Raw genomic sequence first — 26,720 nt, forward strand, 5'->3', positions numbered from 1 at the left:
ACAAACTAGAGCTGGCATAGTAGATTGAGTTATTTGGCCTAATTTTGTAGCCTATCCTGAATCCTTGTTTATTGCCATGAAACTCTGCAATTCTTCTAAAAAGAAAGAGTATACTTTCTACTTCCTGACCTTTAGCTACATCATGGGACTCACTTTGGCTAGTGGAATGTGGTGAAGTGACAGTGGCCATATCTAGGACTTAAGGGGATTTGCACATGACCATTGGTTCCCCTGCAATTAAATGAAAAGATCTTTCGCAGAAAAATAATTGCCACTTTGCTTGGAACAGACTTGAATAACGAGTCAAGCTCAGCCAGACCTACATGTTGCAGAGTCACTCAGAGGATCTTCCTTAGATCAGCCACCTACCAACCAGCTGACCCACAGATGTGAAGAATCATTGTCTATCATCACCGCTTAGAGTCCCTGGTTATAGATTAGGCAACAATACTTAACTGGTATCGAAATATAGAGAAATAATATTTAGAATAAGTAAACAGCACTGTTCATAGATAAATCTTCTATGACCCAACATAGCAAGCAAATTACTCAATTTTGGGGTAATTTAGCAGACTTTATTTTTAAAGTAATATATTTAAAACATAGGGGTGATTAGAGCAGAAATTCCCTGCATCAAATAACTTTTTTTAAGAAGCAAGCACTCATGAGATGTTCGTTGTTTTCTTGGTTGAGAAATACAGAAGCTTATTAATTTAATGCAGAATAACTTCGTGATGTTATTCTACCTGTATTATATTATATCATTCAAGTGTCTCATTTGAAGACAATGGAATCTAGTCTTAATTAAGCACTAAGGGATTCATTAAGGGGCTTAAATAATGTATGGAATCTTTGGGAAGGCTGCAAGAACAAACTATTTTGAGCTTCTAGGAACGATTCTCAAAACTCATTTCCGTACTGGGCCCAAGGTGGCTTAAGCGTGAGCCCTGACCAAGAAGTGGCTGCCCCTGCTGCCAACTCCACAACCGTCCAGCCTGGGCTGGAATCACACAAGTAATGCTTTTGTCTTCTTTCTGGCATAACTCAGTTTTGAATCAGAGTCTCCCTATGGTGCACCTGGTCAATAGAATATAGAGCTAGAAGGAGGTCAGTAAGCATTTGTAGGATGACTGGAGTGTCTACAACAATGCAGGCCCTGTGGAGACAACTGCTAACAGAACAGAGAGCCCTGTCCTCAAGAACTTTACATTCTAGAAAGGGAAATAAATACATAAAAAATATAAGGCATTGGATGATAACACACTGTCCAGGACAATAAAGGCAGGAATGAGTAGGCAATGCTGTGGGTAATGGTGTGTACCCTAAATATTTTGGTCAGAGAAAGCCTCACTTTAAAAGTGACAGCCGAGTAGAGTCTCAAGGGAACGGAGTGAGTGAGTGAGTTATGCAAACATCTGGAGGAATAGCATTCCAGAAAGAGGAAACAGCACATTCACAGGCCCTCTGGGAGTAGGAGAGAGCAGACCTGAATTTCTAGGGAACAACAAAGAAACCAGTGTGAACTAAAAAGGGGGGAGAGTAGAATACAAGGGCCCCAGAGAAGTAAGAGGGGGACAGATTGTGTGGGACACGATAAGGACCTTATCCTTTACCCTGAGTGAAATGGGAGGACACTGGAGAATTGGACAAGATGAACAAATTGAATTGCCATTTTTTTTTCTCACTTTTTGAAAACAAGAAGGTGGAATTCACATAATATAAATTAACTGTTTTAAAAAGTGAGCAATTCAGTGGCGTTTAGTACTTTCACAAAGTTGTACAGTGATCACTTGTATCAAGCTCCAAAATAGTTCATCACCTCTCGAAAATATTCTGTCCCAATTAAGCAGTCATTCCCATCTCCCCTCCCCCAGGTCCTGGAAAACATGGATCTGCTTTTTTGTCTGTCTGGATTTATTTATTCCTGTTAATTAATATAGATACAATCATACAACATGTGACCTTTTGAATCTGACTTCTTTCATTAGGCATAATGTATTCAAAGTTCATTCACACTGTGGCATATATTATATATTAGTACTTCATTCCTGTTATGGTGAATGACATTCCATAGTATGTATCTACCACATTTTTTATCTAGCCATCATTGACACACTTATCAGTTGTTTTCACCTTTAAGCTATTGTGAGTAACACTGAGGTTCTTAATAGTACTACTATATTCATCTGTACCATTTGTGCATCAGTAGTGGTTTCAGTATCAGTTTTCAATTATTTTGTGTATACGCCTAAGAGTGAAATTGCTGGGTCATGTGTTAATTCTGTACTTAATTCTTTGAAGAACCACCAAATCACTTTCTACAGTAGCTGTATCAATTTACTTCCCCACCATCAGTTTCTTCACATCTTTGCCAACACCTATTATAGTCTGTCTTTTTTTATTATAGCCATCCTATTGGATGTGGAGTGGTATATTATTTTCTTGCTATTTTTCAAAACAAAATTACTCTGGCTGCTATATTGAGAATAGTCTGCATGAGGGTAAGGATGAAAGCTATAGTCATTGGAAGAGTATATATCATTTTGGTAATAACTACTTTGGTAGAATAGAAAATGAATTTGTGTTGTCTGTTAAAGAGATCTAGGAACATACTGAATGAAAAACTATAGACCTATAGTTTTCCACACAGGGAAAATCATGTAGGCTGCGTTGAAAGAAAGAAAAAAAGTGCAAGTAGTAACATCTTCACAAAATGGTCACAGAATTGTCTATACCATTGCTTCATTTTTGAAAGAAGCCCCGCGGTTCTGGAAGCCAAGGTCTGTGACTGGGAGTGAATTTTGAGCTCTGTATTAGTCATTTTCCCTTCCGTTGTAAGAAACAGAAGAGCTCTATGAAAACTGGCTTGTCATAATGGAATTAATTTTGTCATGCTACTGGTATACTGGTGGGATAGGAATAGCCTCACAATCAGTTTAGGAAAAAGGCTCAAGTGATGCCACTGCAGGTCCCAGTTTCTTAATTTCACCTTTTTCTCGTATTTGCATATGACATTAGCACTTCCAAAATTTATTTTGTCTCGGCTTTAAATACTTCAGGAAAGTGTGAGTTCCTTTCCTAGGTGTCCTAGCAAATGCTCTGTGGTACCTCACTGATTCTGATTGATCATGAGCCAATCACACAGTACCCATTAAGGTACCACATCTATTACACAGACAATGCATGGAAGAGAGCTGGATGACCACATGCCTGTGAGCACACATCAGGATGGGTGCTAAGTGACCAAAATATTGCAGGATCAAATATACCTAGATATTTTTCCTGACTCTACCAGATATTGTTCTCTAACTTGAGTATGCTAACGTCTCTAAATTTGTGTCCTCAATTGATAATTGGGAATGAAATTCTCTATCCTCTGTGTTTACTGAGAAGAGATAATGAGATCAAATTTACAAAGTCCTTTATATATAATAGGCACTAAACTAGAGTTAGCTGCTCTTAATTTTAAAACAATGATCATAATACCAGTTAAATTGAATAGCACTTACTATTTTATATTTCATCACCTATCACTGTGATTTTTTCATAATCTACACTCAGTAGGTACTGTTGAATTGCAAGTTGTCTGTTTTTGCTTCCTGTATCTAACATTGACCATGAATTTGTCATATGTATTTATAAAACAAAGTTCAAAACTCTCTACAAATGCCTTATAATAAATTTTTTAATTGTTTGCCTTTGTCACTATGTATTATTATTATTCAGACAACAGTTTTTGTTTATGAAATATTATAGATTTCATACCATTACTGAACTTCATTCCTTGACTTCAGTGTTCATTCCCAGGCCACTCTTATAATTTTTATTTGTATCACTGTTTCAGAGGCTTATTTTGCAGATGATATGTCTTAGGTTGGATTCCTCTAGGGTAGAATTTGAGACAAGAATTTAAGTGCAAGTAAAGTCCTGGGAGATGATCCTGAGAAATGCGGAAAGAGGATTGTAGAAGTATGAAAAAGGAAAGCGAAGGCGGCCAAGAAAGTGTGTGTTGCAAATGAGTTACCACTGTGAGTAAATGGAACGTAATGCCTCTGCGGAAACTCTCAGAGACAGAATAAAATACATGGCTTTGAGTTATCTCATCCGGTGGGCAAGGGATTTATACACTAGCTTATCTATTTGTGTACCACATCTCATGAGTTGGTTGAGGGATGGTTCCTGTGGGCCTTATTTCTCCAACATTTTTGGCCTGTGAGTCATGTGGCAAAATCGGTTCTAGTGGCAAGAAAATGGGTTCTTTAGGTAAGAAATGTGAGGGCTTTTAGCTGAAAGGGTAGATTTTGACTTGATAAGGGCCAGGGAATATAGAGGGGCACAGAAAGCATGTACTTGCAGAAATATTTTAGCGATATAATGTATCCTTTGTTTGTGCTCATGTGCTTTCCATACACTAAAGATATTATATAAATATAAATTTAAGTATAAATATATAAATTCCTGCTTGCCAATCGTCAGCAGCAGATATCAGGCACTATATGTATTCTTGTTAAATGCAAATCTAATTTATACACTGTTAGGAAGATTAATGCAGAAAATACAGATCTCATTGTTAGAAGAAGAAGCCACGATCTCTGATGAACAGCCACCTGCCCCACTTCATATATATTTTGAAAAACCATTTATCGTGAAGAGAGAGAACACTCTTGAATGCATATTTATAAAGATTTTCCCATTATCTGAAAGACAGAAGCAGGGGTGTGCAAAGTAAAGAATGGAGTCAGAGTCAAGTTTGAGTGTATTGAAAGAATTAGGAAGCAAGGAAATTCATGTGGGCTTACTTAATCCCAGGTGTGAAGATGGAAAGTAGGACTAGAAAAGATTGATTACACAAGGTTTCTGTGATTTCCATAAGTTTGGAAGTATTTGGGCTATAGGGCCTGGAAAGTTACAAGATTTTGAACTTCAACGGTCATTTCAACTGTATCAGCCCAAAAACTTTACCTGCTATCTCAATCTATCATGAAGATTCATAATCAGTGCTCCATGAAGCCCTTGAAATTATGTGCAAAATGTGTGTCTGTCTCTGTGTGTGTGTGTGTGTGTGTGTGTGTGTGTGTGTGTGTCTTTGATAAGGTCTATTCCCTTTATCATACTCACAGAAGGGCTGTGGACACCAAGAAAGAGTGAATTCCAACTCTTTTAAAACTTTAGAGAATTTATTCATACTTGGGATTTAGAAGGGAAATGTCTTTCAGTAATTTACTAAGCAAAATATGGCAAGTGATGAAGTACAGAGAGACAGAGAGACTGCTGAGTGTGTCAGACTGAGAATTTGGGACAAGAGGAGGACAGAACAGGTGATTAATTTCCACCGGACAGCTTACCTCAGATTGACACTCCTGGAATCTCATTTATTCATTTGTCAGCAAATTAAATGTCAGCAAATTGGGCCAACATATTCAGAAGTTACTATGTGTGAGGATTGTTCCACAGATGGGGTATGCAATGCCAGAACTATTAGCCTTATGTAGCTATTGGGCACTTGAAGTGTGGCCAATGCGACATATAGAAGTGATAATATTTTTAAGATTTATAATACTTTATTACATATAATAAATATATTTTTACATTAGTTTTCCCTTTTGCCATTTTCTGTTTAAATAAAACTTCTAGAAAACTTTAAATCACTTATGTGCTTCTCCTTGTATTTATATTGGACAATACGCTTCTAAATACCAGCAAAGACTCTTTGCTTATGTGCTTTAAAAATATAGTGGAAGAAAGCAGACAATCAAAAATAAGCATCTTAAGTGAACTCTGTGGTAGCTAGAAGGTGATGAATAGTATGGGAAACGGAGAAATAGAACAGGAGAAGGAGATGAGGTATGATGGGATGGTAGAAGGCATTTTTCAATGTGAGAGCAATGACAGGTTGCTTTAAGAAATTTGAACTTTTGAACAAAAAGTCTCATGCAGGTTTGGAGGTTTGCAGGTGGTGAGAACAAGTGAAAAACCCTTAATGTGGAAGCTTGACTGACTTGATTGAGGAGCAACAAAGAGAGTTCAGGGGCTGGAAGAGTGGACTAAAGTCAGGGAGGCAAAAGCTGTTGGAGATTGGACAGATCATGTGGTGCTTACAGAATTAGACATTGAGTGGGTGAAATGGGAATCCAGTGGAGGGTTTTTAGAGAAGGAATGGCCCAAATTTAATTTCGATTTTAAGCAGATTGCCCTGGCTGGTATATTGCAGCCAGATTACAGAGAGGCAAAGATGGAAGCAGGAGATCAGCTTGCAGGCTGCTGGAGTAATCAGATAGGAGACAAAGTTGACTCAGCTCAAGGGATATGGCATAGATACTGAAAAAGGGTTAGATCTCAAAACCATACAACTCACCAGGAAAACACCTCCAAACTTCAGGCTTAGGACAAACCGGAGACCTGAAGTTACTAGCAGGTTTTGCTGCCAAAATAATATAGAGTTTATTTCCTGGTCTGCTTACGTACAGATTTGAGCTCTGTTCCTTTTATCCCCACACAAGCTTTGAGTTATTTATATGTCACTTAAACAAGCTCAAGCCTTTCTCTGGAAAACAATAATCTGTAGGAGTCAGGAGATTTGCATATTTGATGATCGGATATGCATTTCCTGTTCGGCATCTTTCTGGATATTCTATTTTCTACTAAATCTCAGATGGATGGTAATAAATGTTTGTTCAGCAGCAGCTGGTCCCAGATTGTTATCCTGTTGCGAACATATTTTATTTATTCGTCTTCATTTTTTTAACCTCTCTTGGTAGCCTTTCTTTTTCTCAAGGCTTTATACGTAAAATAAAAATGTGTGCTGCTGTATCTGTTCACTTTCCAGTTTCTCTCACTGAATTAAGTGCAATTGTATATATAAAAAAGGCCTCATGCAACCTGTTGTGCATTGTTGCTGATTTAAATATGAACATGAAAATAAAAAAAAATCTTCCAACATTATATAATGCTAGGGCAAATACTCCTCTTCTAAAAGTGTCTTTGTGGAGGAATCTTTAATGTTGACTTTGTACTGAATGAGTGTGTTGCTTTCAAAAGAATTAATCTAGTGCTAATTTGAAAGGGGTAAGGGAAAAATGAAAGGAAGAACTTATCTCCATAAAGTATACTACAGCATCGATGCTCTTCTTATCATAAGTGAAATGAATTCTTTTTTTAAAAAGTGGACTATAATTTTCTGTTTATACTCATTTCAACTGGGTGGCAAGCTTCATCTTATAATCATATCATCCAGATCACTTTAGGTAGCATTTACTACCAAAAACCCTAACAGAATTTATTTATTCTTCTACCTATATATATTTACTAATTATTTTTTCTATTTGAATTTATGTAAACTTAGTGTGAATGAGTCAATTGTTCAAATCCATTATGAAACACCACCAAACAAACTAATAAATAAGAAGAAGCTGCTCTTGACTTCTGACCTCTTGCCTTTGAAGGCAGAATTGAATAGTTGGTAAGGCTATGGTTTTTGGTGACAAACAGATCTAAATTCTGCTGACCACAACCCTCTGACTTAATAACTTTGGAACCTTAATCAAGATATTCAGTATTTCTGAGGCTCAGTTTTCTTAATTGCAGAAATAGAAAACCTTACCTTAGAGTATTGCCTTGAGCCTAAAGGGAAATACTGTTTGTGCATTAGCTTTCAATGACTGCATAACAAATTACCATCAACTTAGCGTCTTAACTCAACACCTATTTTATTATTGCACAGTTCTTTGGCTGTAAATTCAGATAGATTCAACTGGGTCCTCTGATGAGAGTATCCTGAGCTTGAAATGGAAGGTGTCAGGGGTCAGCCTACCTAGGCTCCTAACCAAAAGTTCTGGGGGCTCAGAACACTGCAGTGCCTAACTCCCTCCACTGAAGGATGTCTCCAGGCTCATTCAGGTTGTCACTTGGGTTTGGTTCCCTGTGGGTTTGGACTGAGGTCCTCATTTCCCTGCTGGCTCTTACCCAGAGGACATTTTCAGCTCCTAAAGTCCACCTTCATTTCCTGGCTTGTGGCCCTGTTCATCTTCAAAGCTAGTAATAGCATATTGAATCCCTCTTGTGCTTAGAGTTTTCCAACTTCCCTTCACAGATTCTCCCTGATGTCCTGTTTAATTTGTACTTGTTAGAGTGCATGTGATTATACTGGACTCTCCTGGATAATCCAGGATGCTGTCACTATTTTAAAATCAACTAATTAGTAACCATCATTACATTTAGCAAGTACATGAAGGTAGCACAGGGGCAAAGGTCATGAACCAAGATTCTGCTTACCTTAATTTGCAAAGTAATTAGCACACACTGCTCGCAACAGAGTCAATGCTGAATGTTAGCTGTTTACAGCAGCAAGGAGGACAATACTCCCGTGATGTGTGAGTTTGTACATTCAAATGAATGTGATATTCTGATGGAAATTCCAAGGTGTATTACTGGGATGGTATTTGAGATGTTTTGTTATGAAGTGGAGTGATATCAGAGTATTTCAATGACAACTTTATTCAACAGAAACTGAGTAACAAAAATCAGAGAAGAGCTGTTAATCCTTATACCTCTTCTGAAGTTTACAGGGGCTGAGAGCTGAGTGGTTTGATAATTAGATAGCTTCCTCCTCACAGTTAAGGGAACCTGCATTTCTAAAGGGTTCCACATGAATGAGTAAATGTGACGGGAGACGTTGGTGACAGCAATTTAACTGGATACAGCAAAGAAAGATAGGGGATTTCTGGAAGAGCACAGTTGTCTCACTCAATAGAAAAGAACACTCCAAGGACACTTGTCAAAGAGAGCTAAAAATGGATGCTTTATCCAGGATGAAAAGAAGCAAGGTTAAGTGTAGTGTGTACATGTAATCTAGAATGCTTAATTGGATGTTTAGTAATGTTTGTAATGCTAAAAAACACAATAACTCGAAAGAAAATTAAACAAAAACACAAAAAGGAAAAGTCATGATATGGGAGATGCTGTTGTTGCCTTGTTAACATCCCTTCATCATGCCCCATTACATTAGACCGGGGTTTTTCAATCTTGGCACTGTTGACATATTGGGCAGAATACGTATTTGTTGTGGGAGCACTGTCCTGTATACTGCAGGACATTTAGCATCATCCCTGGTCTCTACCCACTAGATACTAGTAGCACAGTACCCCTGCCCCCCCACCCTCCGCTTATAGAAACCAGCGAGGTCTCCAGACATTGCCAAATATTCACTGAGAACAAAATTGCCCCTGTTGGAGCATGCTAGGCCAAAGATCTACACACAAATGTGTATCAGAATTACCTGGAGGGCTTGTTAAAACACAGCATTGAAGTTCTCATTATAAGTCAAAGGTGCTGCTTGAGAATTGCATTTCCAATAAATTATCAAGTGATACTTACGCTGCTGGTCCAGGGACCATACTTCAAGAACCATTGCTGCAGACACCACAAGTTTCCTTTAACAAACATCTGTCACTTTCCTTGAGGGTTTTCTCCGGTCACATGTATGACCCCCCATCAACTAGGAATGAAATGCCAGGGAATAAATGCCCTCCAGAGTAATTGTCAGCAATGAGGGAAGGGATTTGGTGAATGAATACTTCATATCCCTCAGCTCTCAGGTGATACAAAAGGGAGGCACATTCTTCATAGCACCCCAACCCCAAGGTTTCTGACAAGATCAAGCTACCGTGGCATGTAGCAGTCATCCATTCATTAATTAACCTCTGCTGGCTTCTTTACTTCTCTGTCTCATTTTCTCTGTTCTCTACTGGTGCTTCTTGGGAGTACCTTCAAAATGAACTACTTGCACTCAAATCCTTACCGCATGGTCAGCTGCTGGGTGAAGCCAAAATAAAGCATACATTATAAATATAATTTCTAGCTGATACGGTTTGGCTCTGTTTCCCCACCCAAATCTCATCACGAATTGTAATCCCACATGCCCAGGGAGGGACCTAGTGATTGGATCATGGGGGCAGATTTTTCCATGCTGTTCTGAAGACAGTGAGAGAGTTCTCATGGGAGCAATGGTTTTAAGTGTGGCACTTCCTCGCTCTTTTTCTCTCTCTCTCCTGACACCATATAAGACATGCCTTCCTCTTTGCCTTCTGCCATGATTGTAAGTTTCCTGAAACCACTTCAGCCATGCAGAACTGTGATAAATTAAACCTCTTTTCTTTATAAATTACCCAGTCTCAAGTAGTCACTTTATAGCAGTGTGAGAATGAACATATACACTAGATTTTATTTTTTTTATTTTCATTTATATTTTTGTAGACATGGAGTCTTGTTATGTTCCCCAGACTGGTCTTGAACCTACCACTTCAGCCTCTGTAGTAGTGTTGGGACTATAGGTGTGAGCCACTGAACCTGGCCTAGGTTTCATTTTATTTATTTTATTTTATTTTTTGAGACAAAGTCTCACACCGTCGCCTGGGCTGGAGGACAGTGGTGAGATCTGGGTTCACTGCAACCTCAACCTCCCAGGTTCAAGTGATTTTCCTACCTCAGCCTCCCTAGTAGCTGAGATTAGAGGCACCTGCCACCACCCCCAGGTAATTTTTTTGTATTTTTAGTAGAGACAGGGTTTCACCATGTTGTCCAGGCTGGTCTTGAACTCCTGACCTCATGATTCACCTGCCTTAGACTCCCAAAGTGCTGGAATTGTAGACATGAGCCAATGTGCCTGACCTTTTTTCAATTTTTAACGAGCTGTTAATTTTAAACCCCTTAGTTCAGTTTTTTTTTTTTTTTTACCAGCTGCTAATTTCTAATTTGCCTCCTTTGCCATGGAACATTGGTAGTCTGGAGATACTGTTAGTTGTCAAAAGTGTGACTGGGAGGTGGTGCTGGCATCTAGAAACCCGTGGGGCTACTAACCATCCCACAAGGCACAGGACAGCCCCTACGACAGACTTACCTGGTCCTCAATTTCATTAGTGCTAAGATTGAGAAACTGAGGTCCAAGGAGAAAAAGGAGAAACTAATTTCCAATGAAGATGCATACTCAGAAGTATGCAAGTGTCCTCTCTGAAATTAAAAGCTTGAGGTTCAAGTTCAGAGACTGATAAATTGTGGCCATTCATCTACTTCAAAAATAGTAAGCATATTCATGTCGTTATTTTTTTTTCCTTTCCTGTGAATTAGTATTCCTAGATTTACTTCCATAAGATCTTTGAACTCTTTAAAAGAATAAAAAAGAGCTTTCTCAAAGCAAATGTTCAGTTTGCAATGGATCATCAGACTTGTTCTAAAGAAATACCAAATTAATTTTTGACGTAAGATTGAATTATTGAATTGCCATTATACAGCTGGAAGTTGTTATATTTGGATAGCTGGTTTTAGATTTTCTCATCTGTTTATATTGTATGATTCAAACAGGTTTCTGGATACCTAACACATAAAGCATTTTTGTTAGTGTAATGTTTTGAAATGTTGAATGCTAAAAAAATGTTCAATCAATGCAAGAAAATTAAACTTGATAAATATGTAATAAAAGATAATTGAAGAAAAAAGAATCACTGCATTAGCACCAAGCCCTTCTTTTTAAAATACAGTATTTGAGATAAGTAAACTAGCTTATGGGTCACTGGTTTGAAAAAGGAAAGAAAATGTGGGGAGAGTAAGAGAAGAAGCTTAATTTAAATATTTCTCTATAATTGTAATTTCTCAAAAAAATCAAATATAAATTGGCCACCTTAATTTTTGAACTTAATAGTGTGTTATTTTCAGAAGTTCAACTTTCACAGTGTCTTAATAATCAAGATTTTAGGTCTGGATAATTTTTAATACCATTTATTTCTCAGGAATCTGCTGTCACTTATTGAAGGTGTAAAATTCAGTTTAGTTTTTCTCCTTTTACAGGGAAAAGCCTGAAATACAGCTGGTAATTAGCTACAAATGAGTTTCTTTTGCAACTATTTTACAAAGAAAACTTCTTATTGACATTGGGTTACAGATGGAAATAAGTCGTTTTATGTCATAATACTTGATTTGGCTGAATTCTTGCCTATAAAATCCAGTTATAAAACAATCACTACTTTTGAAACCATAGGTTATTTTTGAAGGATTTTGAAAGATTATTATACAATATTATTTTTCTAGAAAAAATATATTTGTGTGTGTGTGTGTGTGTGTGTGTAAGAGAAAATGAGAGAATAAGAGACTGAAAGTAGAGGGAAAGAAGAGAGAGATGATGGATAAGAGAGGTGGTTAGGGGTATCTAATTAGAAATAGTTTTAAGGGAATGCATTTTTATGAGTTAATTTAAATTGTTAATTTTTTCCTGTGGAAGATATTATCTCTTAGCTGTAAAGTGAGAGATTCTACTAAATATCATCCAGGTGCTATTAAGTAACATTAAATAAGGCCCTCATTTACTAACTGAAGAGATTAGATGAAAAGATATTCTGTGTAAAGTAAGCAAATAGCTATTACATGTACATATTTTGTTGTGATTTATTTTGTTTATTAGAACAAAAGTGTTCAATATTTTTAAAGTTTTGAGATTTCCATCTCTAGAAGGGGAATTAAAAACTAGCATTCTCAGAGACAAAAAAGAGAAAGTCCTCTACATATTATAACTTGGGCATCATGTCTCATTTTTTTATGATTCTGAATAAGAGAGTTAAGCATCCCGAGCTATATTGGGTGGGCTTTTCTCCAAATCCACCCAAAATAGGAAGATGATTGTCATATTTACAGCTTTAGATAAACTGTAATACAAAGTGATTTGCTTTAAGAGTGATTATATATCTAGCTTAGAGATGCATAGTTCATGAATGGAAAATATCATGAGATTTAAATTCCTTTTGGGAGCACAAAATGATAATTAAAACACAAATCACACTAGAAAGAATTTTATATTTACATGTCACCAGATGAGGTCATTTTATAGACTTTGCCCTTTTTTTATTTTTTATTTTTTATTTTTTTGAGGCAGAGTTTCACTCCATCACCCAGGCTGGAGTACAGTGGTGCAATCTCGGCTCACTGCAAACTCTGCCTCCCAGGTTCAAGCAATTCTCTGCCTCAGCCTCCGGAGTAGCTGGGATTACAGGCACCCACCACCGTACCTGGCTATTTTTGTATTTTTAGTAGAGATGGGGTTTCACCCTCTTGGCCAGGCTGGTCTTGAACTCCTGAGCTCATGATCCACTTGCCTCTACCTCCCAAAGTGCTGGGACCACAGGTGTGAACCACTGCACCCGGCTGGCTTTGGCCATCTTAATGCAGTTTATTATCTTTTGAAGGCTACTTTAAAAATCAGGATAGCGGTTTCTATCTAGAATACACAGATCAAAACAAATGGAAACATTTGCCACCTTTGAAAAACCACTCCTCAAATGAATGCTGGGAATTCTAGTGACCTAAAGGAAAGATCAGTTAGAATACTTAGATTAAGGGTGAGCTTTGTCTTGCAATAGCTATGTTACCCAAGGCAAATCAGCCAACTACTCGGAGAAAGAGTAGTCCCATGTGGAAAATGATTGGCTAACTTAATGTAACATAGGTTACCCTGTTGAACAAGAATGATCAGATTCTGCACTCCTCAGTGTGGGAAAACACATGCAGTGAGGTATGCTGCTTCAGCAAGAATGCACTAAACAGTATTACACTGCTTGCAAGAGTGACTGTACACTGGTAAGCATTCAAAATCTGTCAGGAAATAGAGAAGCACTAACTGTTTAAGGAAATGTTTGGGATATTGTGAAGAAGGGTATACATGCACGGTGCTGCTGTTGTTTTGAGTATTGTTATCTGCTATAAGCTGCCATTAGTGGATCAGAATTGCATGGTGAGGCAAAGGTCCAGCTGAACACTGCTTGACTTGATTTGGTGAGGACAAATTCAGTAGAGTGAAAGTCCAATATGAAGAAGTGGAAACAAGCACATAACCACTCAGAATTCAATTTCAAAATTAGATATCGTTATTGTTGACGTACTCATTTGTGGAATGATATTTAATGTAGCAGGAACCATTTTTGAAGTATATCCAAGTTGGCCCAGAATTACTTTTATTCTTTTCCTTTGAAGATGCAGTAAGACAAAGGATGATGAATAATGAAGGGACGGGGGATTACAAGGGCAAGATGGAAATTCAGGTGATTGTGAAGTCAATGGTGGTGAATGAAAGAACAAGGATATGCTTTAAACTGGGATTCATCATAGGTCAGTTTCTTCAATCTCTAATGGCCCAGTCTAGCAGTGTTTTTATTTGAAGGGAATCCAGATGCATTCAAGTAAATGTGATTATCCAACAAATTGGATACAATGAGATTCAATAAGAATTGTTTTCTTTTATATTACCATCATCTATAAGAAAAAATAATACAGGTATCCATGGCTCTTTCAGAGTACTCAGAGGGTTATAAAACATTTTGCTGCTTTACTGTTATGTCTTGTGCTTTACTTGTTTTAGGCTGCATTAAGAGTAAAATTTTTGATACCTCAAGCCAAATTTCTGACGCTTTGGTTTAATGAGTGGGACAAGAATATTGAGATGAAAGTGTAACACATTCTTTTTACTTCTAAAGCATGAGACCCATTTTCAATGTAAAGCATAAAGCCAGGAACTCTTCTGGCTACTAGATAGCATGTATTTATTTTTATTTCAGTCCTGCAGCTACAGGGCAAAAATGAGAGTGAGAAAAAAAAGGGAGAAGCCAAATAATATAACTGTATTTCATTTTCAATTATCTGTTTTTGGGGAAGACAGGAAAAGGGTATTAGTCAGTGTTTAGACTGTAGTTTTTTGTTGTTGTTGTTGTTTTTTTAACATATATACAAAAAAATCCCAACATCTTTCTGATTGATAAAGTGAATAAGGTTAGAATGAAAAGCAGGAAGTATTTTTCAATCACACCATTTTCTTTTAAAACAAAGTCAACCCTTAAGGGACACTGAGGCCTTAGCCTGTGTGTTCAGGGCATAACAACAGAATAGAGTAACATTAATTTGAAGATGAGAATGTTCTTACTCCTTAGAACTGGGCATATCTTTCCTGCTTCTCTTTCACAGCTGTCACAATAAAGCTGAATTTTAAACAGTTGTAAACAAAGCATTTGAACCTATGAGAGAAAAATTATAGAGACAAAACCAAAATCCACAAGTCAAATCTGTTACGGTATAATGTGGATCAAGAAATTGTTTAGATAAACCCCAAAAGATATATAACATTTAATTTGACAGCTTTTCCAAGAAAGCAACCTCATTGATTTAGGTTTCAATATGCTAACCCAATTCTGGAAAATTCAGGCTATAAGTATTTAGTTGAACTGAAAGAAAGTTAACTGCTGTTTTAATTTTAAAGGATATTGCAAAGGTTAGTGGTATGTTTTTATGAGCATAACATGCACAATTACAGCAGGGATGATTGGTCAGAGTGGATTATATTTTACACATAATTAGTTTAGACATGTGTTGGAGCCACTTAGTAGAGGAGAATGTGGCTGGTTTTGCTAATACTTGATTCAGCTTTGGCATATTCATTTTTAAAAAGCATCTGCCTTTGACTTTTCATAGTAAAGCAGTTTTTGTAATAATATTGGGTAAATAAATAACTTCCAAAGCTATATGTTATCTTAAGTAATGTATGTCATTATTGATTTTTTTCCAGTAGTAAGAAAGTTGATAGTTGGAATTGTATGTAGTTGCCATAGTAACACGCACCAGTCCATTTATCTTGAAGTGGAAGCACACAATTAATCTGTTTTTAAACCTATTTTACTATGAGAACGTCCACAGAATGCAATAACAGAGATCTGTAGTCCTGATAATTTTTGTCATTTTTTAACTGCAACTGTCTAAATAATCTTTTCAGATTAAAAAATGTTAATTAGTAGAATTATTTTAAACTTAAGAATAAATAAACACATTTTTCTGTAAAAAAAACAAAGCTTCCAAAATATTCAGAGTCCTTTGTATTATTTTACATTTTATGGAGTTCATTAATATTCTACACAAACAAATTTTAAATATATGAGTCTTTTATTACTTTTACATTATGCATTTATTTAAAATGAAAATAACATTCAACTTAAGGTGGCAAATGTAACATGGCTCCAGAATATATTAACATATTTTATTTTTATATCATGTATTATTCGGCTTAAATTTGCATGTGCATATGTCTCTATTTCTGTGTTAATGTGTAGTTTTCTCTCACAAAAACTACTCCCGGTATTCATCAATTAATGTTAAATGAGGTTTTTAATGTTTTTGATAAGCTGATGTTAATCTATATTTCTAAAACAGGGTCACAAAATTAAATGGCTATATGAGTTAGCCAGGCAATGAAAATCAGTGAAATGGTCCAGATGGAACACGACAATGAGCAATGTGGCCTGGAAATCAGATGGCCAGAAGAGAGGTGGCAGCTCCACCTTGAACCCCTGTGAGTACTGATGTATGCAATGTGCATCCAAACTTTTCCTGATTTTTAAGAGAAGTCAGAATTTTGAATGCCGATATAAAGTCTGTTTGCATATAAATCCAGGAAACCAAGGCAATCGAATTTTTGAAGAATACAGCAGGAAGGGTCATAATCATCTGCAGTTTTCATCTGGATCACCAGCTGTCATTCTGCGTATCCTACTTACCTCAAGGGGCAACTTCAGTCTTGAAAACAGAACATCATAAGATGTTGGTGCCACTTGATCCAACTGGAAAATACCAGCATTTACATTTTTATTTTACAGATGCAGAAAGCAGTATTTAACTGACTGGCTGTCACTCACATCATGAGTCAGAAGCAGCCTTAAAAGAATGGATCCCTTCTGCTATTTAAAAATATAATCTTGGGTCTAATGATTGAAATTACATGTTTGGATCATTGAGGAATAATGAAATACTTTGGACTTGAGCTATGTGGGTAAATGATTGAATGATGCAAAGGAACTTTGGTTGTGGAGCCTGTGTACAGAGACAGCGCAGGGAATGTCCAGTAATACTATTGTTACCTTAGATTCTATGTTATGCATTGAAATAATCATGGTTCCATGGTTGTATTTAGTAAGTCACTTTAGAAAGCAACAGTTTTGAAATAAGAAGCTCTGGAAATGCCAGGCTAGAGCTTTGTTGTGGCCACTAGGTACAGGGGACAGGAAGGAAGGAAAAGTGAACAGAAAGAGTGGAGGAAACACCGCATGTGGCACAGTTCCAGAAGTCCCTATGCTTGCCCTTGGGTAGAGGTGGCATCTACCACTACTAACTCTTTTTTGGCTCTTCTGTTTCCTCTGATTTTTATAAAATCAGCCTGATATATTACTTCATAACAGAGTTATGAAAAAAGATCTTTGGAATCCCAACCTTTGAAGCTCTACCCTCCCTTTACTCTAAAGGTCAGTCAAGGGCGTACATAGAGATTTCTGACAAAATATTAATAGAATGTGAATTGTTGCTAGAGTCGGATTAATTAAGCCATATGATAGAGCTTCACTAAATTTCTTAAGGTCAGGAGTGAGGGCTTTGTTAAAGAAAATATTTTAAAGTAGCCTCAGTAGCATATTAGAAAATGTGATGAATTTGGAGGTTGTGGTCATAAATTTGACTTGGAACTCTGCCATTTTTTACCAACTGGGTGATATACAGCAAGTCACATAGCTTCTTGTGCTCTTTGATAACTATGTATCTTCAGATGCATATGTCATGAGTTTTTGTGATTGTTTCTAAAATATCTTTTTTCTTTTATGAAAATAAATCTATGCTTATTATTAAGAATAGATAACTTCATTATCTAATGTGAACTATTGTATTAGAATGACTACTATAAAGAACAATGCCATATTTCAGATACTTTAAGGAATTTTTATATAAAAATATAAAAATCTAATAGAGAAATGAACTCACAATAAAAGTCAGTCTACAATAAATAAATCATATAATATTATTCCAGACAATGAATTATTGAAGTGATTGAATGAAACAAAATAACTTCTAAAATAGTTAATATTCTTTAACAATTTTACACCATATTCCCATAAAACGTAAGCTGTACTTCTTACAAAAAGCATAACTTAAAAAATTCTAAATTTGAAATAAGTTCAAATTTACAAAAGGAAAACAAAGAAGTTGCAAACATAATATGTTGATTTCCCATATACACTTTACTTCTCCAAATGTTGTCTTACACAGACACAGTACAATTTATCAAAATCAGATCATTAATGTATCCAATACTATTAACTGATTTTTCAGATTCTACTCACAATGTTCTAATTGTCCCATTCATATCCTCTTTCTAGTCCAGTATCCAATTAAGGATCTTATATTGCTGTAAGTTTCATGTCTCCTTAGGCACATACAATGAAAAGAATTTCTTAATCTTTCTTTGTCTTTATGTCACTTTATCTTTCAAGAGTACTGGCCAGTTATTTTTTAGAATTTTTCTCCATTTGGCTTTGTTTGAGAATTGCTGTGATTTGATTGAGGTATTGCTGGCCAGAATATCCCTGGTGTGAATGTTGTGTCTTTCCTGGCACATCATATTAGGAGGTACATGAAGTCAACATGCCTCATTCTGGTTACTTTAACTTTGATCTCTTGGTTAAGGTAACTTTAATTTTTAACCGTGTAAAATAAATGAAAATTATCAACATTTCAGTCTTCTTTAAAAAAAATTTAGCAGTACATATAACTCCTAATTAGGTGCTATCTGAAATTGAGCCTAATATAAAGTATAATAATTGACCCTCACTAGACAGGGGATTCTAATAAAATATCATTATACATTTTGGTAAGCTTATTAAAACTTAATAATAGTATAAAATAAAAACATTAATTCTTTCTATACTTTGATACTTTTGTTACTATTTACATGGAGATAAAAATAGTCTTAGCTACATTATGGAGAAATCTAAATTTAATTTATAAAGTTTAATATAGCTTTAGTAAAAGAATATTGTGACACATGAGAAGTATTTGAGCAAAAATTTTCTTTGCTAATTTTGCTTTTTAAGATTGTTTCAGAGCTGTGATATCCATTTCACTATTAAAATGTGGCTTATGACTAGTAATTTCTTAGGTGTTCTGTAACACATCTGTAAAGGTTAAGTGACATTTTCTTCCATCTTCTTTGATTCTACTAGTGTCTCTGATGATTTTCCCCAAATCATAAAGCAGGCTTTCAGACATTTTCAGGACATTGATACAATGCCCCTTAAAGGTGTTTCCTTGGGTTTTGATTTGCAGCTGCTTCATAGACTCCTGAGGGCTATGTCCCATTTCCCCAGGGAGAGTATCTCCTCATCTTGCAGTTGGAGAGATGTTACTTCTTATATTTAGAGATGAAAACAGTAAAATAGAGGTTTGTCTTTAAAGGGAAGCATTCACAGCTCATTTTAATGCTTGGCCTTTCAAGACAAGATAAGAAGCTAAATAAAACATTTTTCTATAACAACCGAATTTCCACATTGGTAAGTCTTTTCTGTATCTTTCATAATAATTAATTAGCAAGAACGAAGTTATGATTCAGAAGCCCATCTGATGAAAGTGAATTGAGGTTGGATTTTTTTTTTTTAATGCATCTCTCAAACAGCTAACCAGTAATAGTCTCACATGTCTTCTCAGTCTGAGAGTCCTCAAAAGCCTGTGCTTACTTAATGACATTTGTTAATCTCTGAGTAGACTGAACATACATGTATAATTATAGGGGTTTGGTAATAAAATAAGACAAGTGTTTGTAGCAGTTTACAAAGTGCTTTTATATACCCTTGTCATCGATATCATCACATTATTCTTTGCAACGGCAATCGTGGGAGATTTTATTACTGCTATATTATAGAGAAGGAAACAATGTCTGAGTGAGGAAATGATTTGCTGAAAATCACACAATTATTCAAGAGATATCCTTGAGACTTAAACCCAAATCTTCTGACAGGAAAAGCTGCCATCTTATCATTATGCTACCCTGCCTCTTTTATAGGAGTCATGGTCAGCTTACAAAGTAGGGCTCTGAAGACTCTTTACTTTTAGACCTCTTCAAATGGGATTGGCATAAGGAAATGATGAGATTATGTTGAATTTACTTCTCTGTCTTCAGATGACTTTCATATTATCTCCCATTGAGATCTCTCTTCTGAGCTACAGAAACACATACCCAATTGCCCACTTAATATCTTCCTGTGTATGTCTGAAAGACATCTCAAAATTAATATATCCCAAATTATCAACCCCCTTCCAATCCCACCAAATCTGTGTCCTCTCTCAGTGAATATCACATCATGTGGTATTCTATGAACTCTAGTAACAAGAAGGAAACACTGACATCTCCTTCTCCCTCCTTCTCTTCTTCCCTCACCATAGCCAACATATGAAAATCCTGACAATTTTAACTCCTAATTTTTTTTCAAGTCTGTACTCTTTCCACATCTCCATTTCGATCATCCTAAACCAGATGATCATCATCACAGCCTGGACTCCTGCCATAGCTTTATGTTTGGAGCTCCTACACCCGTTCTGGCCATTCTCCAAAACATTTTCCACTCTGTGGATAGAAGGTTTTTTTTGTTTTGTTTTGTTTTTTTAATGCAGATTTGATCCTGCTTAAAACACTCTTTGGCTTTTCATTGCTCTTTGGATATATCCAAGATCAAATCCTTAACAAGGCTTATAAAACCTTGAATTGTTTGGCACCTGCCTAATTTTTCAACATCATTTCATATCCATCCAAAACAAATTCACAATTCCCAGGCTACCTCCCTCAATGGTAACTGCCCATCACCCTCCTGGCTTTCTTTTTTTACCCCGAGCAGGTTAGTTTCCATTGCACCTCAAGATTTTAGCAAACCCTGCACTTCTGCTTGGCATGTTCTCGTTTTCCACTAACTTTTACCTGTTTCATTTCTATTATTTTTGCTTGGATTCCAGTATAATCGTCCCTTCTTCAAGGGACTCTCCCCGGCCTTATAAATGCAGTCATATCCTCCCTCTAATGGGTCTGTGGATCTGTACCTAGTACCCACCACTCACAGTTGTAGTTATCATTCACTTCCGGGAGTCAATGTCTCTCTGCACCTCTCAAGTGTGATTTCCATGAAGGTTGAAATGTTGTTTCTCTTACCTGGCTCACCTTTGTGCCTCCTCTCCATCTACTATCACCCCTAACCAAATACCTAACACATTTGGTGAAAGGATGAGTATAAAAATACCATTTTCCCTGGGACTTTTTCATTTCGCTGGGGAAAGCTATGTTCCAGTGCAGGAAGAGAGGACTCCAGTTGTTGGGCCAGGTTCAGTAAAATATTTATCCCAAATAGCAAATATAAACAGTAGAGAGAGTGAAGTGCAATCCTGTAGGAAGCAAAATCAAAAGTCAGAAGACTGGTGAGCAGATATTAACAAATGAGGACAAGATTAGGTTATAAACTGAGCTGAGATTCAAAACCAGGAAGTCTGGTGATGAGATAAAAAAAATCTCATTATCATTAGGCTTGATCAACCTTCTTTGTTCCTTTTTGAGGTTTTTTTTTTTTTTTTTTTTTTTTGTAATAGCTCTGTAGTTTTTGCTTTGGAGAACGAACCCTTCTACATTTCAGGCTGTCTTGGAAACGTAATAGACCAAAAATAGTCAGGCTCTTCCTAGTTTAAGGCCAAACTGTCTCTCTGAAATTTTTAATCCTGAGTGAGATGACTCAACTACAAAACATGTTTGGAATTAATTCATTCCTTTCATTATGCCTTGAAGTCACAGAGCATTAATTCTGCTTACCTAGATACTTGAGTACCTTGGCTCTTGTTCTTTCTGAGACAAGCTATTTAGGTTTCCCTTGATTCCCATATTCTTCCAATAAATGCTTTTACCTATTTATCTATTTTATCTATTATCTATCTATCTATCTTTCTACCTACCTATCTACCTACCTACCTATCTGTCAATGAACTGTCTAGGCTTACAATAGTTAATGCTAGTTTCTGTTGCTTATGGTAATTTGCACATTAAAGTCACTGTAGGATTTAGTCTGTGAATGAATTGCAGGAAATTGATGCACATTTTTGATTAACAACCCAGTTCAAAACAAGTGAAAAAGATAAGCTGGGATGAAAACTATAAATGACATATGAAAAATTAGCACAATTTGAGGGATAAAATACATGCAAAATATGCCTTCTGTGGGAGACAATTTTCTTTCATTAAAAAACTGTAACAAATTAAATTTTTCTGGCAAGTAGACACGTTTTATTTTTATATGTATTTTAAATGGAATTATAATGGATGATATATTCAAGAAGATTGACAAAACTGCTTTGACAGCTCAAAGGAATAAAAGTTTAAAGGGAAAAATCAGCCCCCATTATGATATTCTGTGGCACAGAAAGAGAAGAAGGTCTGGCAGGGGGTCCTCTCAAGCTGAGACAGTGCCCCCTGACCATGTGGAAAATTGAATCCCTTTTTGTTTTAAATGCTGTTTTCAACTTTAGGATGAAACTTCCAAATACTTCCATTTAGTTATCAATCATTTTTGGGTTTTGAAAAAAAAAAAAAGCCATTTGTGTACTCGCTTGTTTTCTGCTTAGTTTACTTAGAAACTCTTAGTTTCTGCTCTCGATGTCATTCTCATTTCAGGAGCTCCCCTATAGAAGTTAGAGTCTAGAGAACAAAGTGATGCCCTTATGCTAGCTGATGATCCATATTCATAGGCATTTAAAAGAATAGCACAACAGAAATTACTATTTAAATGAATGGTACCCTGTCTTAAAGACAAAGGCCTCTGGTGACTTCTAGATTAATTCAATATACCTTAATTACTGTGCACTAGAAAAAGTTTATTGTTGATGTTATGGAGCAAATACTCTCAGAATTTCTGCCCCTTGAAAATCTTCTACAATTAAAGTTCTGGTTGTTAGTTATTTGCCTAAAATTGATTAAAGAATGACAGTATTTACATGATTATTTAATTTTGAAAGTTATTCATTAATTCTGCAGTATTGGGAAACCCACTCTATATCTGGCATTGCACTGGACACTGTAGTTATGAAGATTAGTCAGATGAAGTCTATGTCATCAAGTAAGTCAAAGTTTAATTTGGTAGAAAGAAATATACCTGATGTATTCAATATGATACATTTGGCTACAAGAAACAGAAAACTGGATTCTACTTCATGCATAGTAAAAGAAAATTCAACAGATCAAAAGTGAGAGCAATGCATCAGATTGCTTTTCATCATTTCTTTCTGTCATACTTAATGTGCTGTCTTTTTTCATAGACTTGTGCGTTCCATAGCATCAAGATGACCGAAGCAGCTCCATGCATACAATCCTCATGCAATAGTTTTCAAAAGCCAGAAGAGAGAAGGAGAGTCATGGGTCATCACTTCCTAAAGTTTTTTAATTTAATAATTTTAAAGTAAGAAAAATTGCCCAGACACCTTCAGACAGGCCTACTTTATTTTTCTTTAGTCAGAATTGTGCCCGATAATCATTTCTAAACCAATTATTAACAAGGGCAATGGAAATACTGACTTGTGTTTCAGTAGTCAAAATTTACCCTCTGGTGTTGGAAAGAGACCCAACATCAATTGAAGTGCATGACTACATGATTCTTGAACAAATGCAAATAAAGAGGAAAGTATGAATTGGATTTGTGTAGCTAACTGAAAGTCTACTACATGTAGAAAATTGTAATTCGAGATGAGTAGTGCTATAAAAGATAAATGTACAAGATCTATAAAATTTTGTTAAATAATTTGAGAATGAAAAATCTTTTTTATTTCTAAGTTGATTAGTTATGACTATAAGTGCAAGAAGAATTCACAGAAGGCTGAAAAAAAAAATCTTAAATCTTGGCCAATTCTTGTCAAAGCATAATTTCTTCATTAATAAACACCTCTTTTCCAGTGGAATGAAAAAAAATTAGGGAAAGAGAAAAGGGGAAACAGAGTTTCTTGCTCTGTTCTATCTCTGAATCCATATCAATTATTAATGTCATGTAACAATGTCTAAAATCTGGTTGAAAATTCTCATGAGTGTATTACGAAACTTTAATGAGATATCTGTATAAATGTAAGTTGTGGATTTTAAGTTCCCATACAAATATAATATGTATTCATGCATGTATATATTATACCTGTGTCTCTGCCCATACATCTTTTTCTCTGATCAACACATTCAGTCAATGCCACATCTATTTTTACAATGTCCTTTGTTAACTAATGCTGTGTACTAAATTCACAGTGCTACTTACAGCCAATTTCATCATAATTTACAGAAAATCAAAACTATCAAGAGAATACAAAATCAAAGTGACTTTTTGGCCAGATATGACTACAACATCTAAATTGTATATTAACACCTCTGTGTTCCACAGACAAAAATGTGAATCTCTGCTGTATTATGGTGCTTTAAAATGGAAATAAGAAGCCACTTTTCAGGTAATTATGCACTTGTCTTTGCCTTCCTGGTGCAAGCTTAAAGTCTGGGGATTTTTTTCTTTTTCTAACAGGTACTAACTTTCCTGTTCATACAATAAATGCTAGTCAAGAAAATTCTTGCGGAGAGACATGAGGCCATATGTTATGCTTTCAATCATCCAAGTCCTCAAAATACCTTTTATTTACATTTCTTTTTTTATCAAACGAGCCAAAATTGCCTATTGAGATGGTCTTATCCCTCCAATATAATCTGATAAGCACTAAAGAGACCAAGAATTTACACATAGGAACTGGCTGCCTACAATAACTGTATAAAAACAACATCACAAAATTATCCACAACTTGTTAACTATCAAATCACATTCTTATTAGAAAAGTTTTCTTTCTTAAAATCTTAGGCAAAGTAAGCTTTTCTTGGGGATGTCTAATAAATGGTACAGAAAAAAAGAAGAAGCTGAATTTGAAGGATATACAATTTTCATGCCCATGTATTATCCTAAATATTAGATTAATCTTTCAAAAGGTACCTAATCTTATTGAATAAAATCCAGATATTTTCAGTTGCGTTGTAGCCCTTGAAGATTACAGGGAAATGAGTCCCTCTTCTTAGTCATCCCAGGCAGCTATGAACTTGGAAGTGAGAAATAATTTTTTTGAGGAAAGAAAGTAATCTTATGTATCAGAGAACAGACATATAAATCCTTGCTAAAGCCATAGGATGGGATGCATGAACACATTCAAAGACTGTATGAATTAAAAGTTTTTGTGGTGATGGGATGCTCATTCTTAGAAGTTCATAAAATTGAGACCACAGAGACAAACAGTGGCAATCTTCATCCCAAAACTTGGACAAGTAGAACCCTGGCAGGAAAATTAACCATCAGATGGATGTGGTAGATTATCAGATTTTGTTGCCATCTTACATTCGAATCATTCAATTGTATTGCTGTGATATTTCTAGTTATGTACCATTATTGGACTTCTGACTTTATCAGTCAATCAGCAGCTCAATCCCAAGGAAATGACCTAAGATACAATCTTACTTTTTACAGTGGCAGCTTTACCAAAGCAAATACTAACTTGGGAGGACTTGACTATGTGGTCATGTCTTTTCTAGGCCTCAACCCACTGGACATTTCCTTTCATGCAGGCTTTGAATTTCTATAGGATATTTTGCATTGTCTTCTGAAATTGAAACCTTACTTAAACCCACTTTCATTTTATATACCTGCAGCTCTGCTGTGTAATTTTTTTTACTTTTTTAAACCTAGAATGCCAATTTTTCTACTTCTGCATTTTCTTCCTACAGAAAATCTTACCTTCTGTCAATCCTGGTTGCACATCAGAATGAAATCTGGACAATTATAACATCCACTGAAATCAAGACAGCTTTCGTTCCGTTATTCATTTTGTACTCCATAATATGTCATTTTCTAGTGAAAATGTATTTATAACTGATTTTTTCTTCCTGATTGTCTCAATGACACTAAGGGAGCCCCACTTAAGTTATCGGGGCACATATCTTTCTTACTAGATTACAGTCTACTGAATGTTCTTGCATAGCATTATATGAATAGAGGTATAGATATTATCAACATCTTTTACCAAGTGCTTAAAAAGTTAGGTGTCTTTCAGCTTTCAGCAACATACTCAAATAGGCTTATGTCAAGAAGGAAATTAGGGGTTCATGTTTAAAATCAAAAAGGTATATTGTCTTCAGACTCAGCTATATGCAGATACTTAAATAATATTGTTAAAAATCTTTCCGATTCCTTCTCTGCACCTGCATTTCCGTTTTTCCCCCTCCACTCATAGGCAGTCTAGTTCCATTGGTAATCCCCAGTATCTCCAGGCATATATATTCTTAGCTTTAATAGCAGAAAATTTCATCTTTCTAGAGAGCTTCACCAAAAGTACCATGGTAAAGACTCATTGACTATGAATGGCCAAGTCAGATTCACAAACTCACACCTGGGACTTGGTATAGATTCAGCCCCAGAATAATCGTGGGGTCAGAAAGTGGAGTATGGATGGAGTCTTAAGAGAATGGAGATTCTGTTACAAAACATGATGAATAGAGGGTAGGAAGTTCATAAGCAGATTTTTTTTCACGTTCAGGCTGCCTTTCTTTTCTTTTTCTTTTTCTTTTTGTGTTTCTTTTTAAGTCCTGGGGTACATGTGCAGATCATGCAGGTTTGTTACATAGTTACACACGTGCCACAGTGCTGGTTTGCTGCATCCATCACTCCATCATCTACATTAGGTATTTTTCCTAATGCTATCCCTCCCCAAACCCCTCACCCCCTGCCATTCCTCCCCTAGTCCCCCACCCTCCAGGCTCCAGTGTGTGATGTTTCCCATAATTGGCAATGATAAAG

General features: G+C 36.0%; 1 long non-coding RNA gene across 3 annotated transcripts; it reads left to right on the forward strand.

Moving 5' to 3' along the window:
* The first annotated feature begins 14,012 nt into the window (after positions 1–14,012).
* Positions 14,013–26,454, forward strand: LOC116559532. 3 transcript variants are annotated; one of them, XR_004272499.1, is made up of 4 exons: positions 14,013–14,145; positions 16,231–17,315; positions 23,179–24,342; positions 25,652–26,454. It is a non-coding gene; the product is annotated as an uncharacterized LOC116559532 (long non-coding RNA). The 3 variants fall into 3 exon arrangements; XR_004272498.1 differs by lacking the exon at positions 25,652–26,454 and having other exon boundaries at positions 23,179–24,789; XR_004272497.1 differs by lacking the exons at positions 23,179–24,342; positions 25,652–26,454 and having other exon boundaries at positions 16,231–19,373.
* The last annotated feature ends 266 nt before the right edge of the window (positions 26,455–26,720 follow it).

Source organism: Sapajus apella, unplaced genomic scaffold (assembly GCF_009761245.1).
Source record: "Sapajus apella isolate SASKATOON/1434 unplaced genomic scaffold, GSC_monkey_1.0 scaffold23, whole genome shotgun sequence".
Classification (NCBI taxonomy): domain Eukaryota; kingdom Metazoa; phylum Chordata; class Mammalia; order Primates; family Cebidae; genus Sapajus; species Sapajus apella.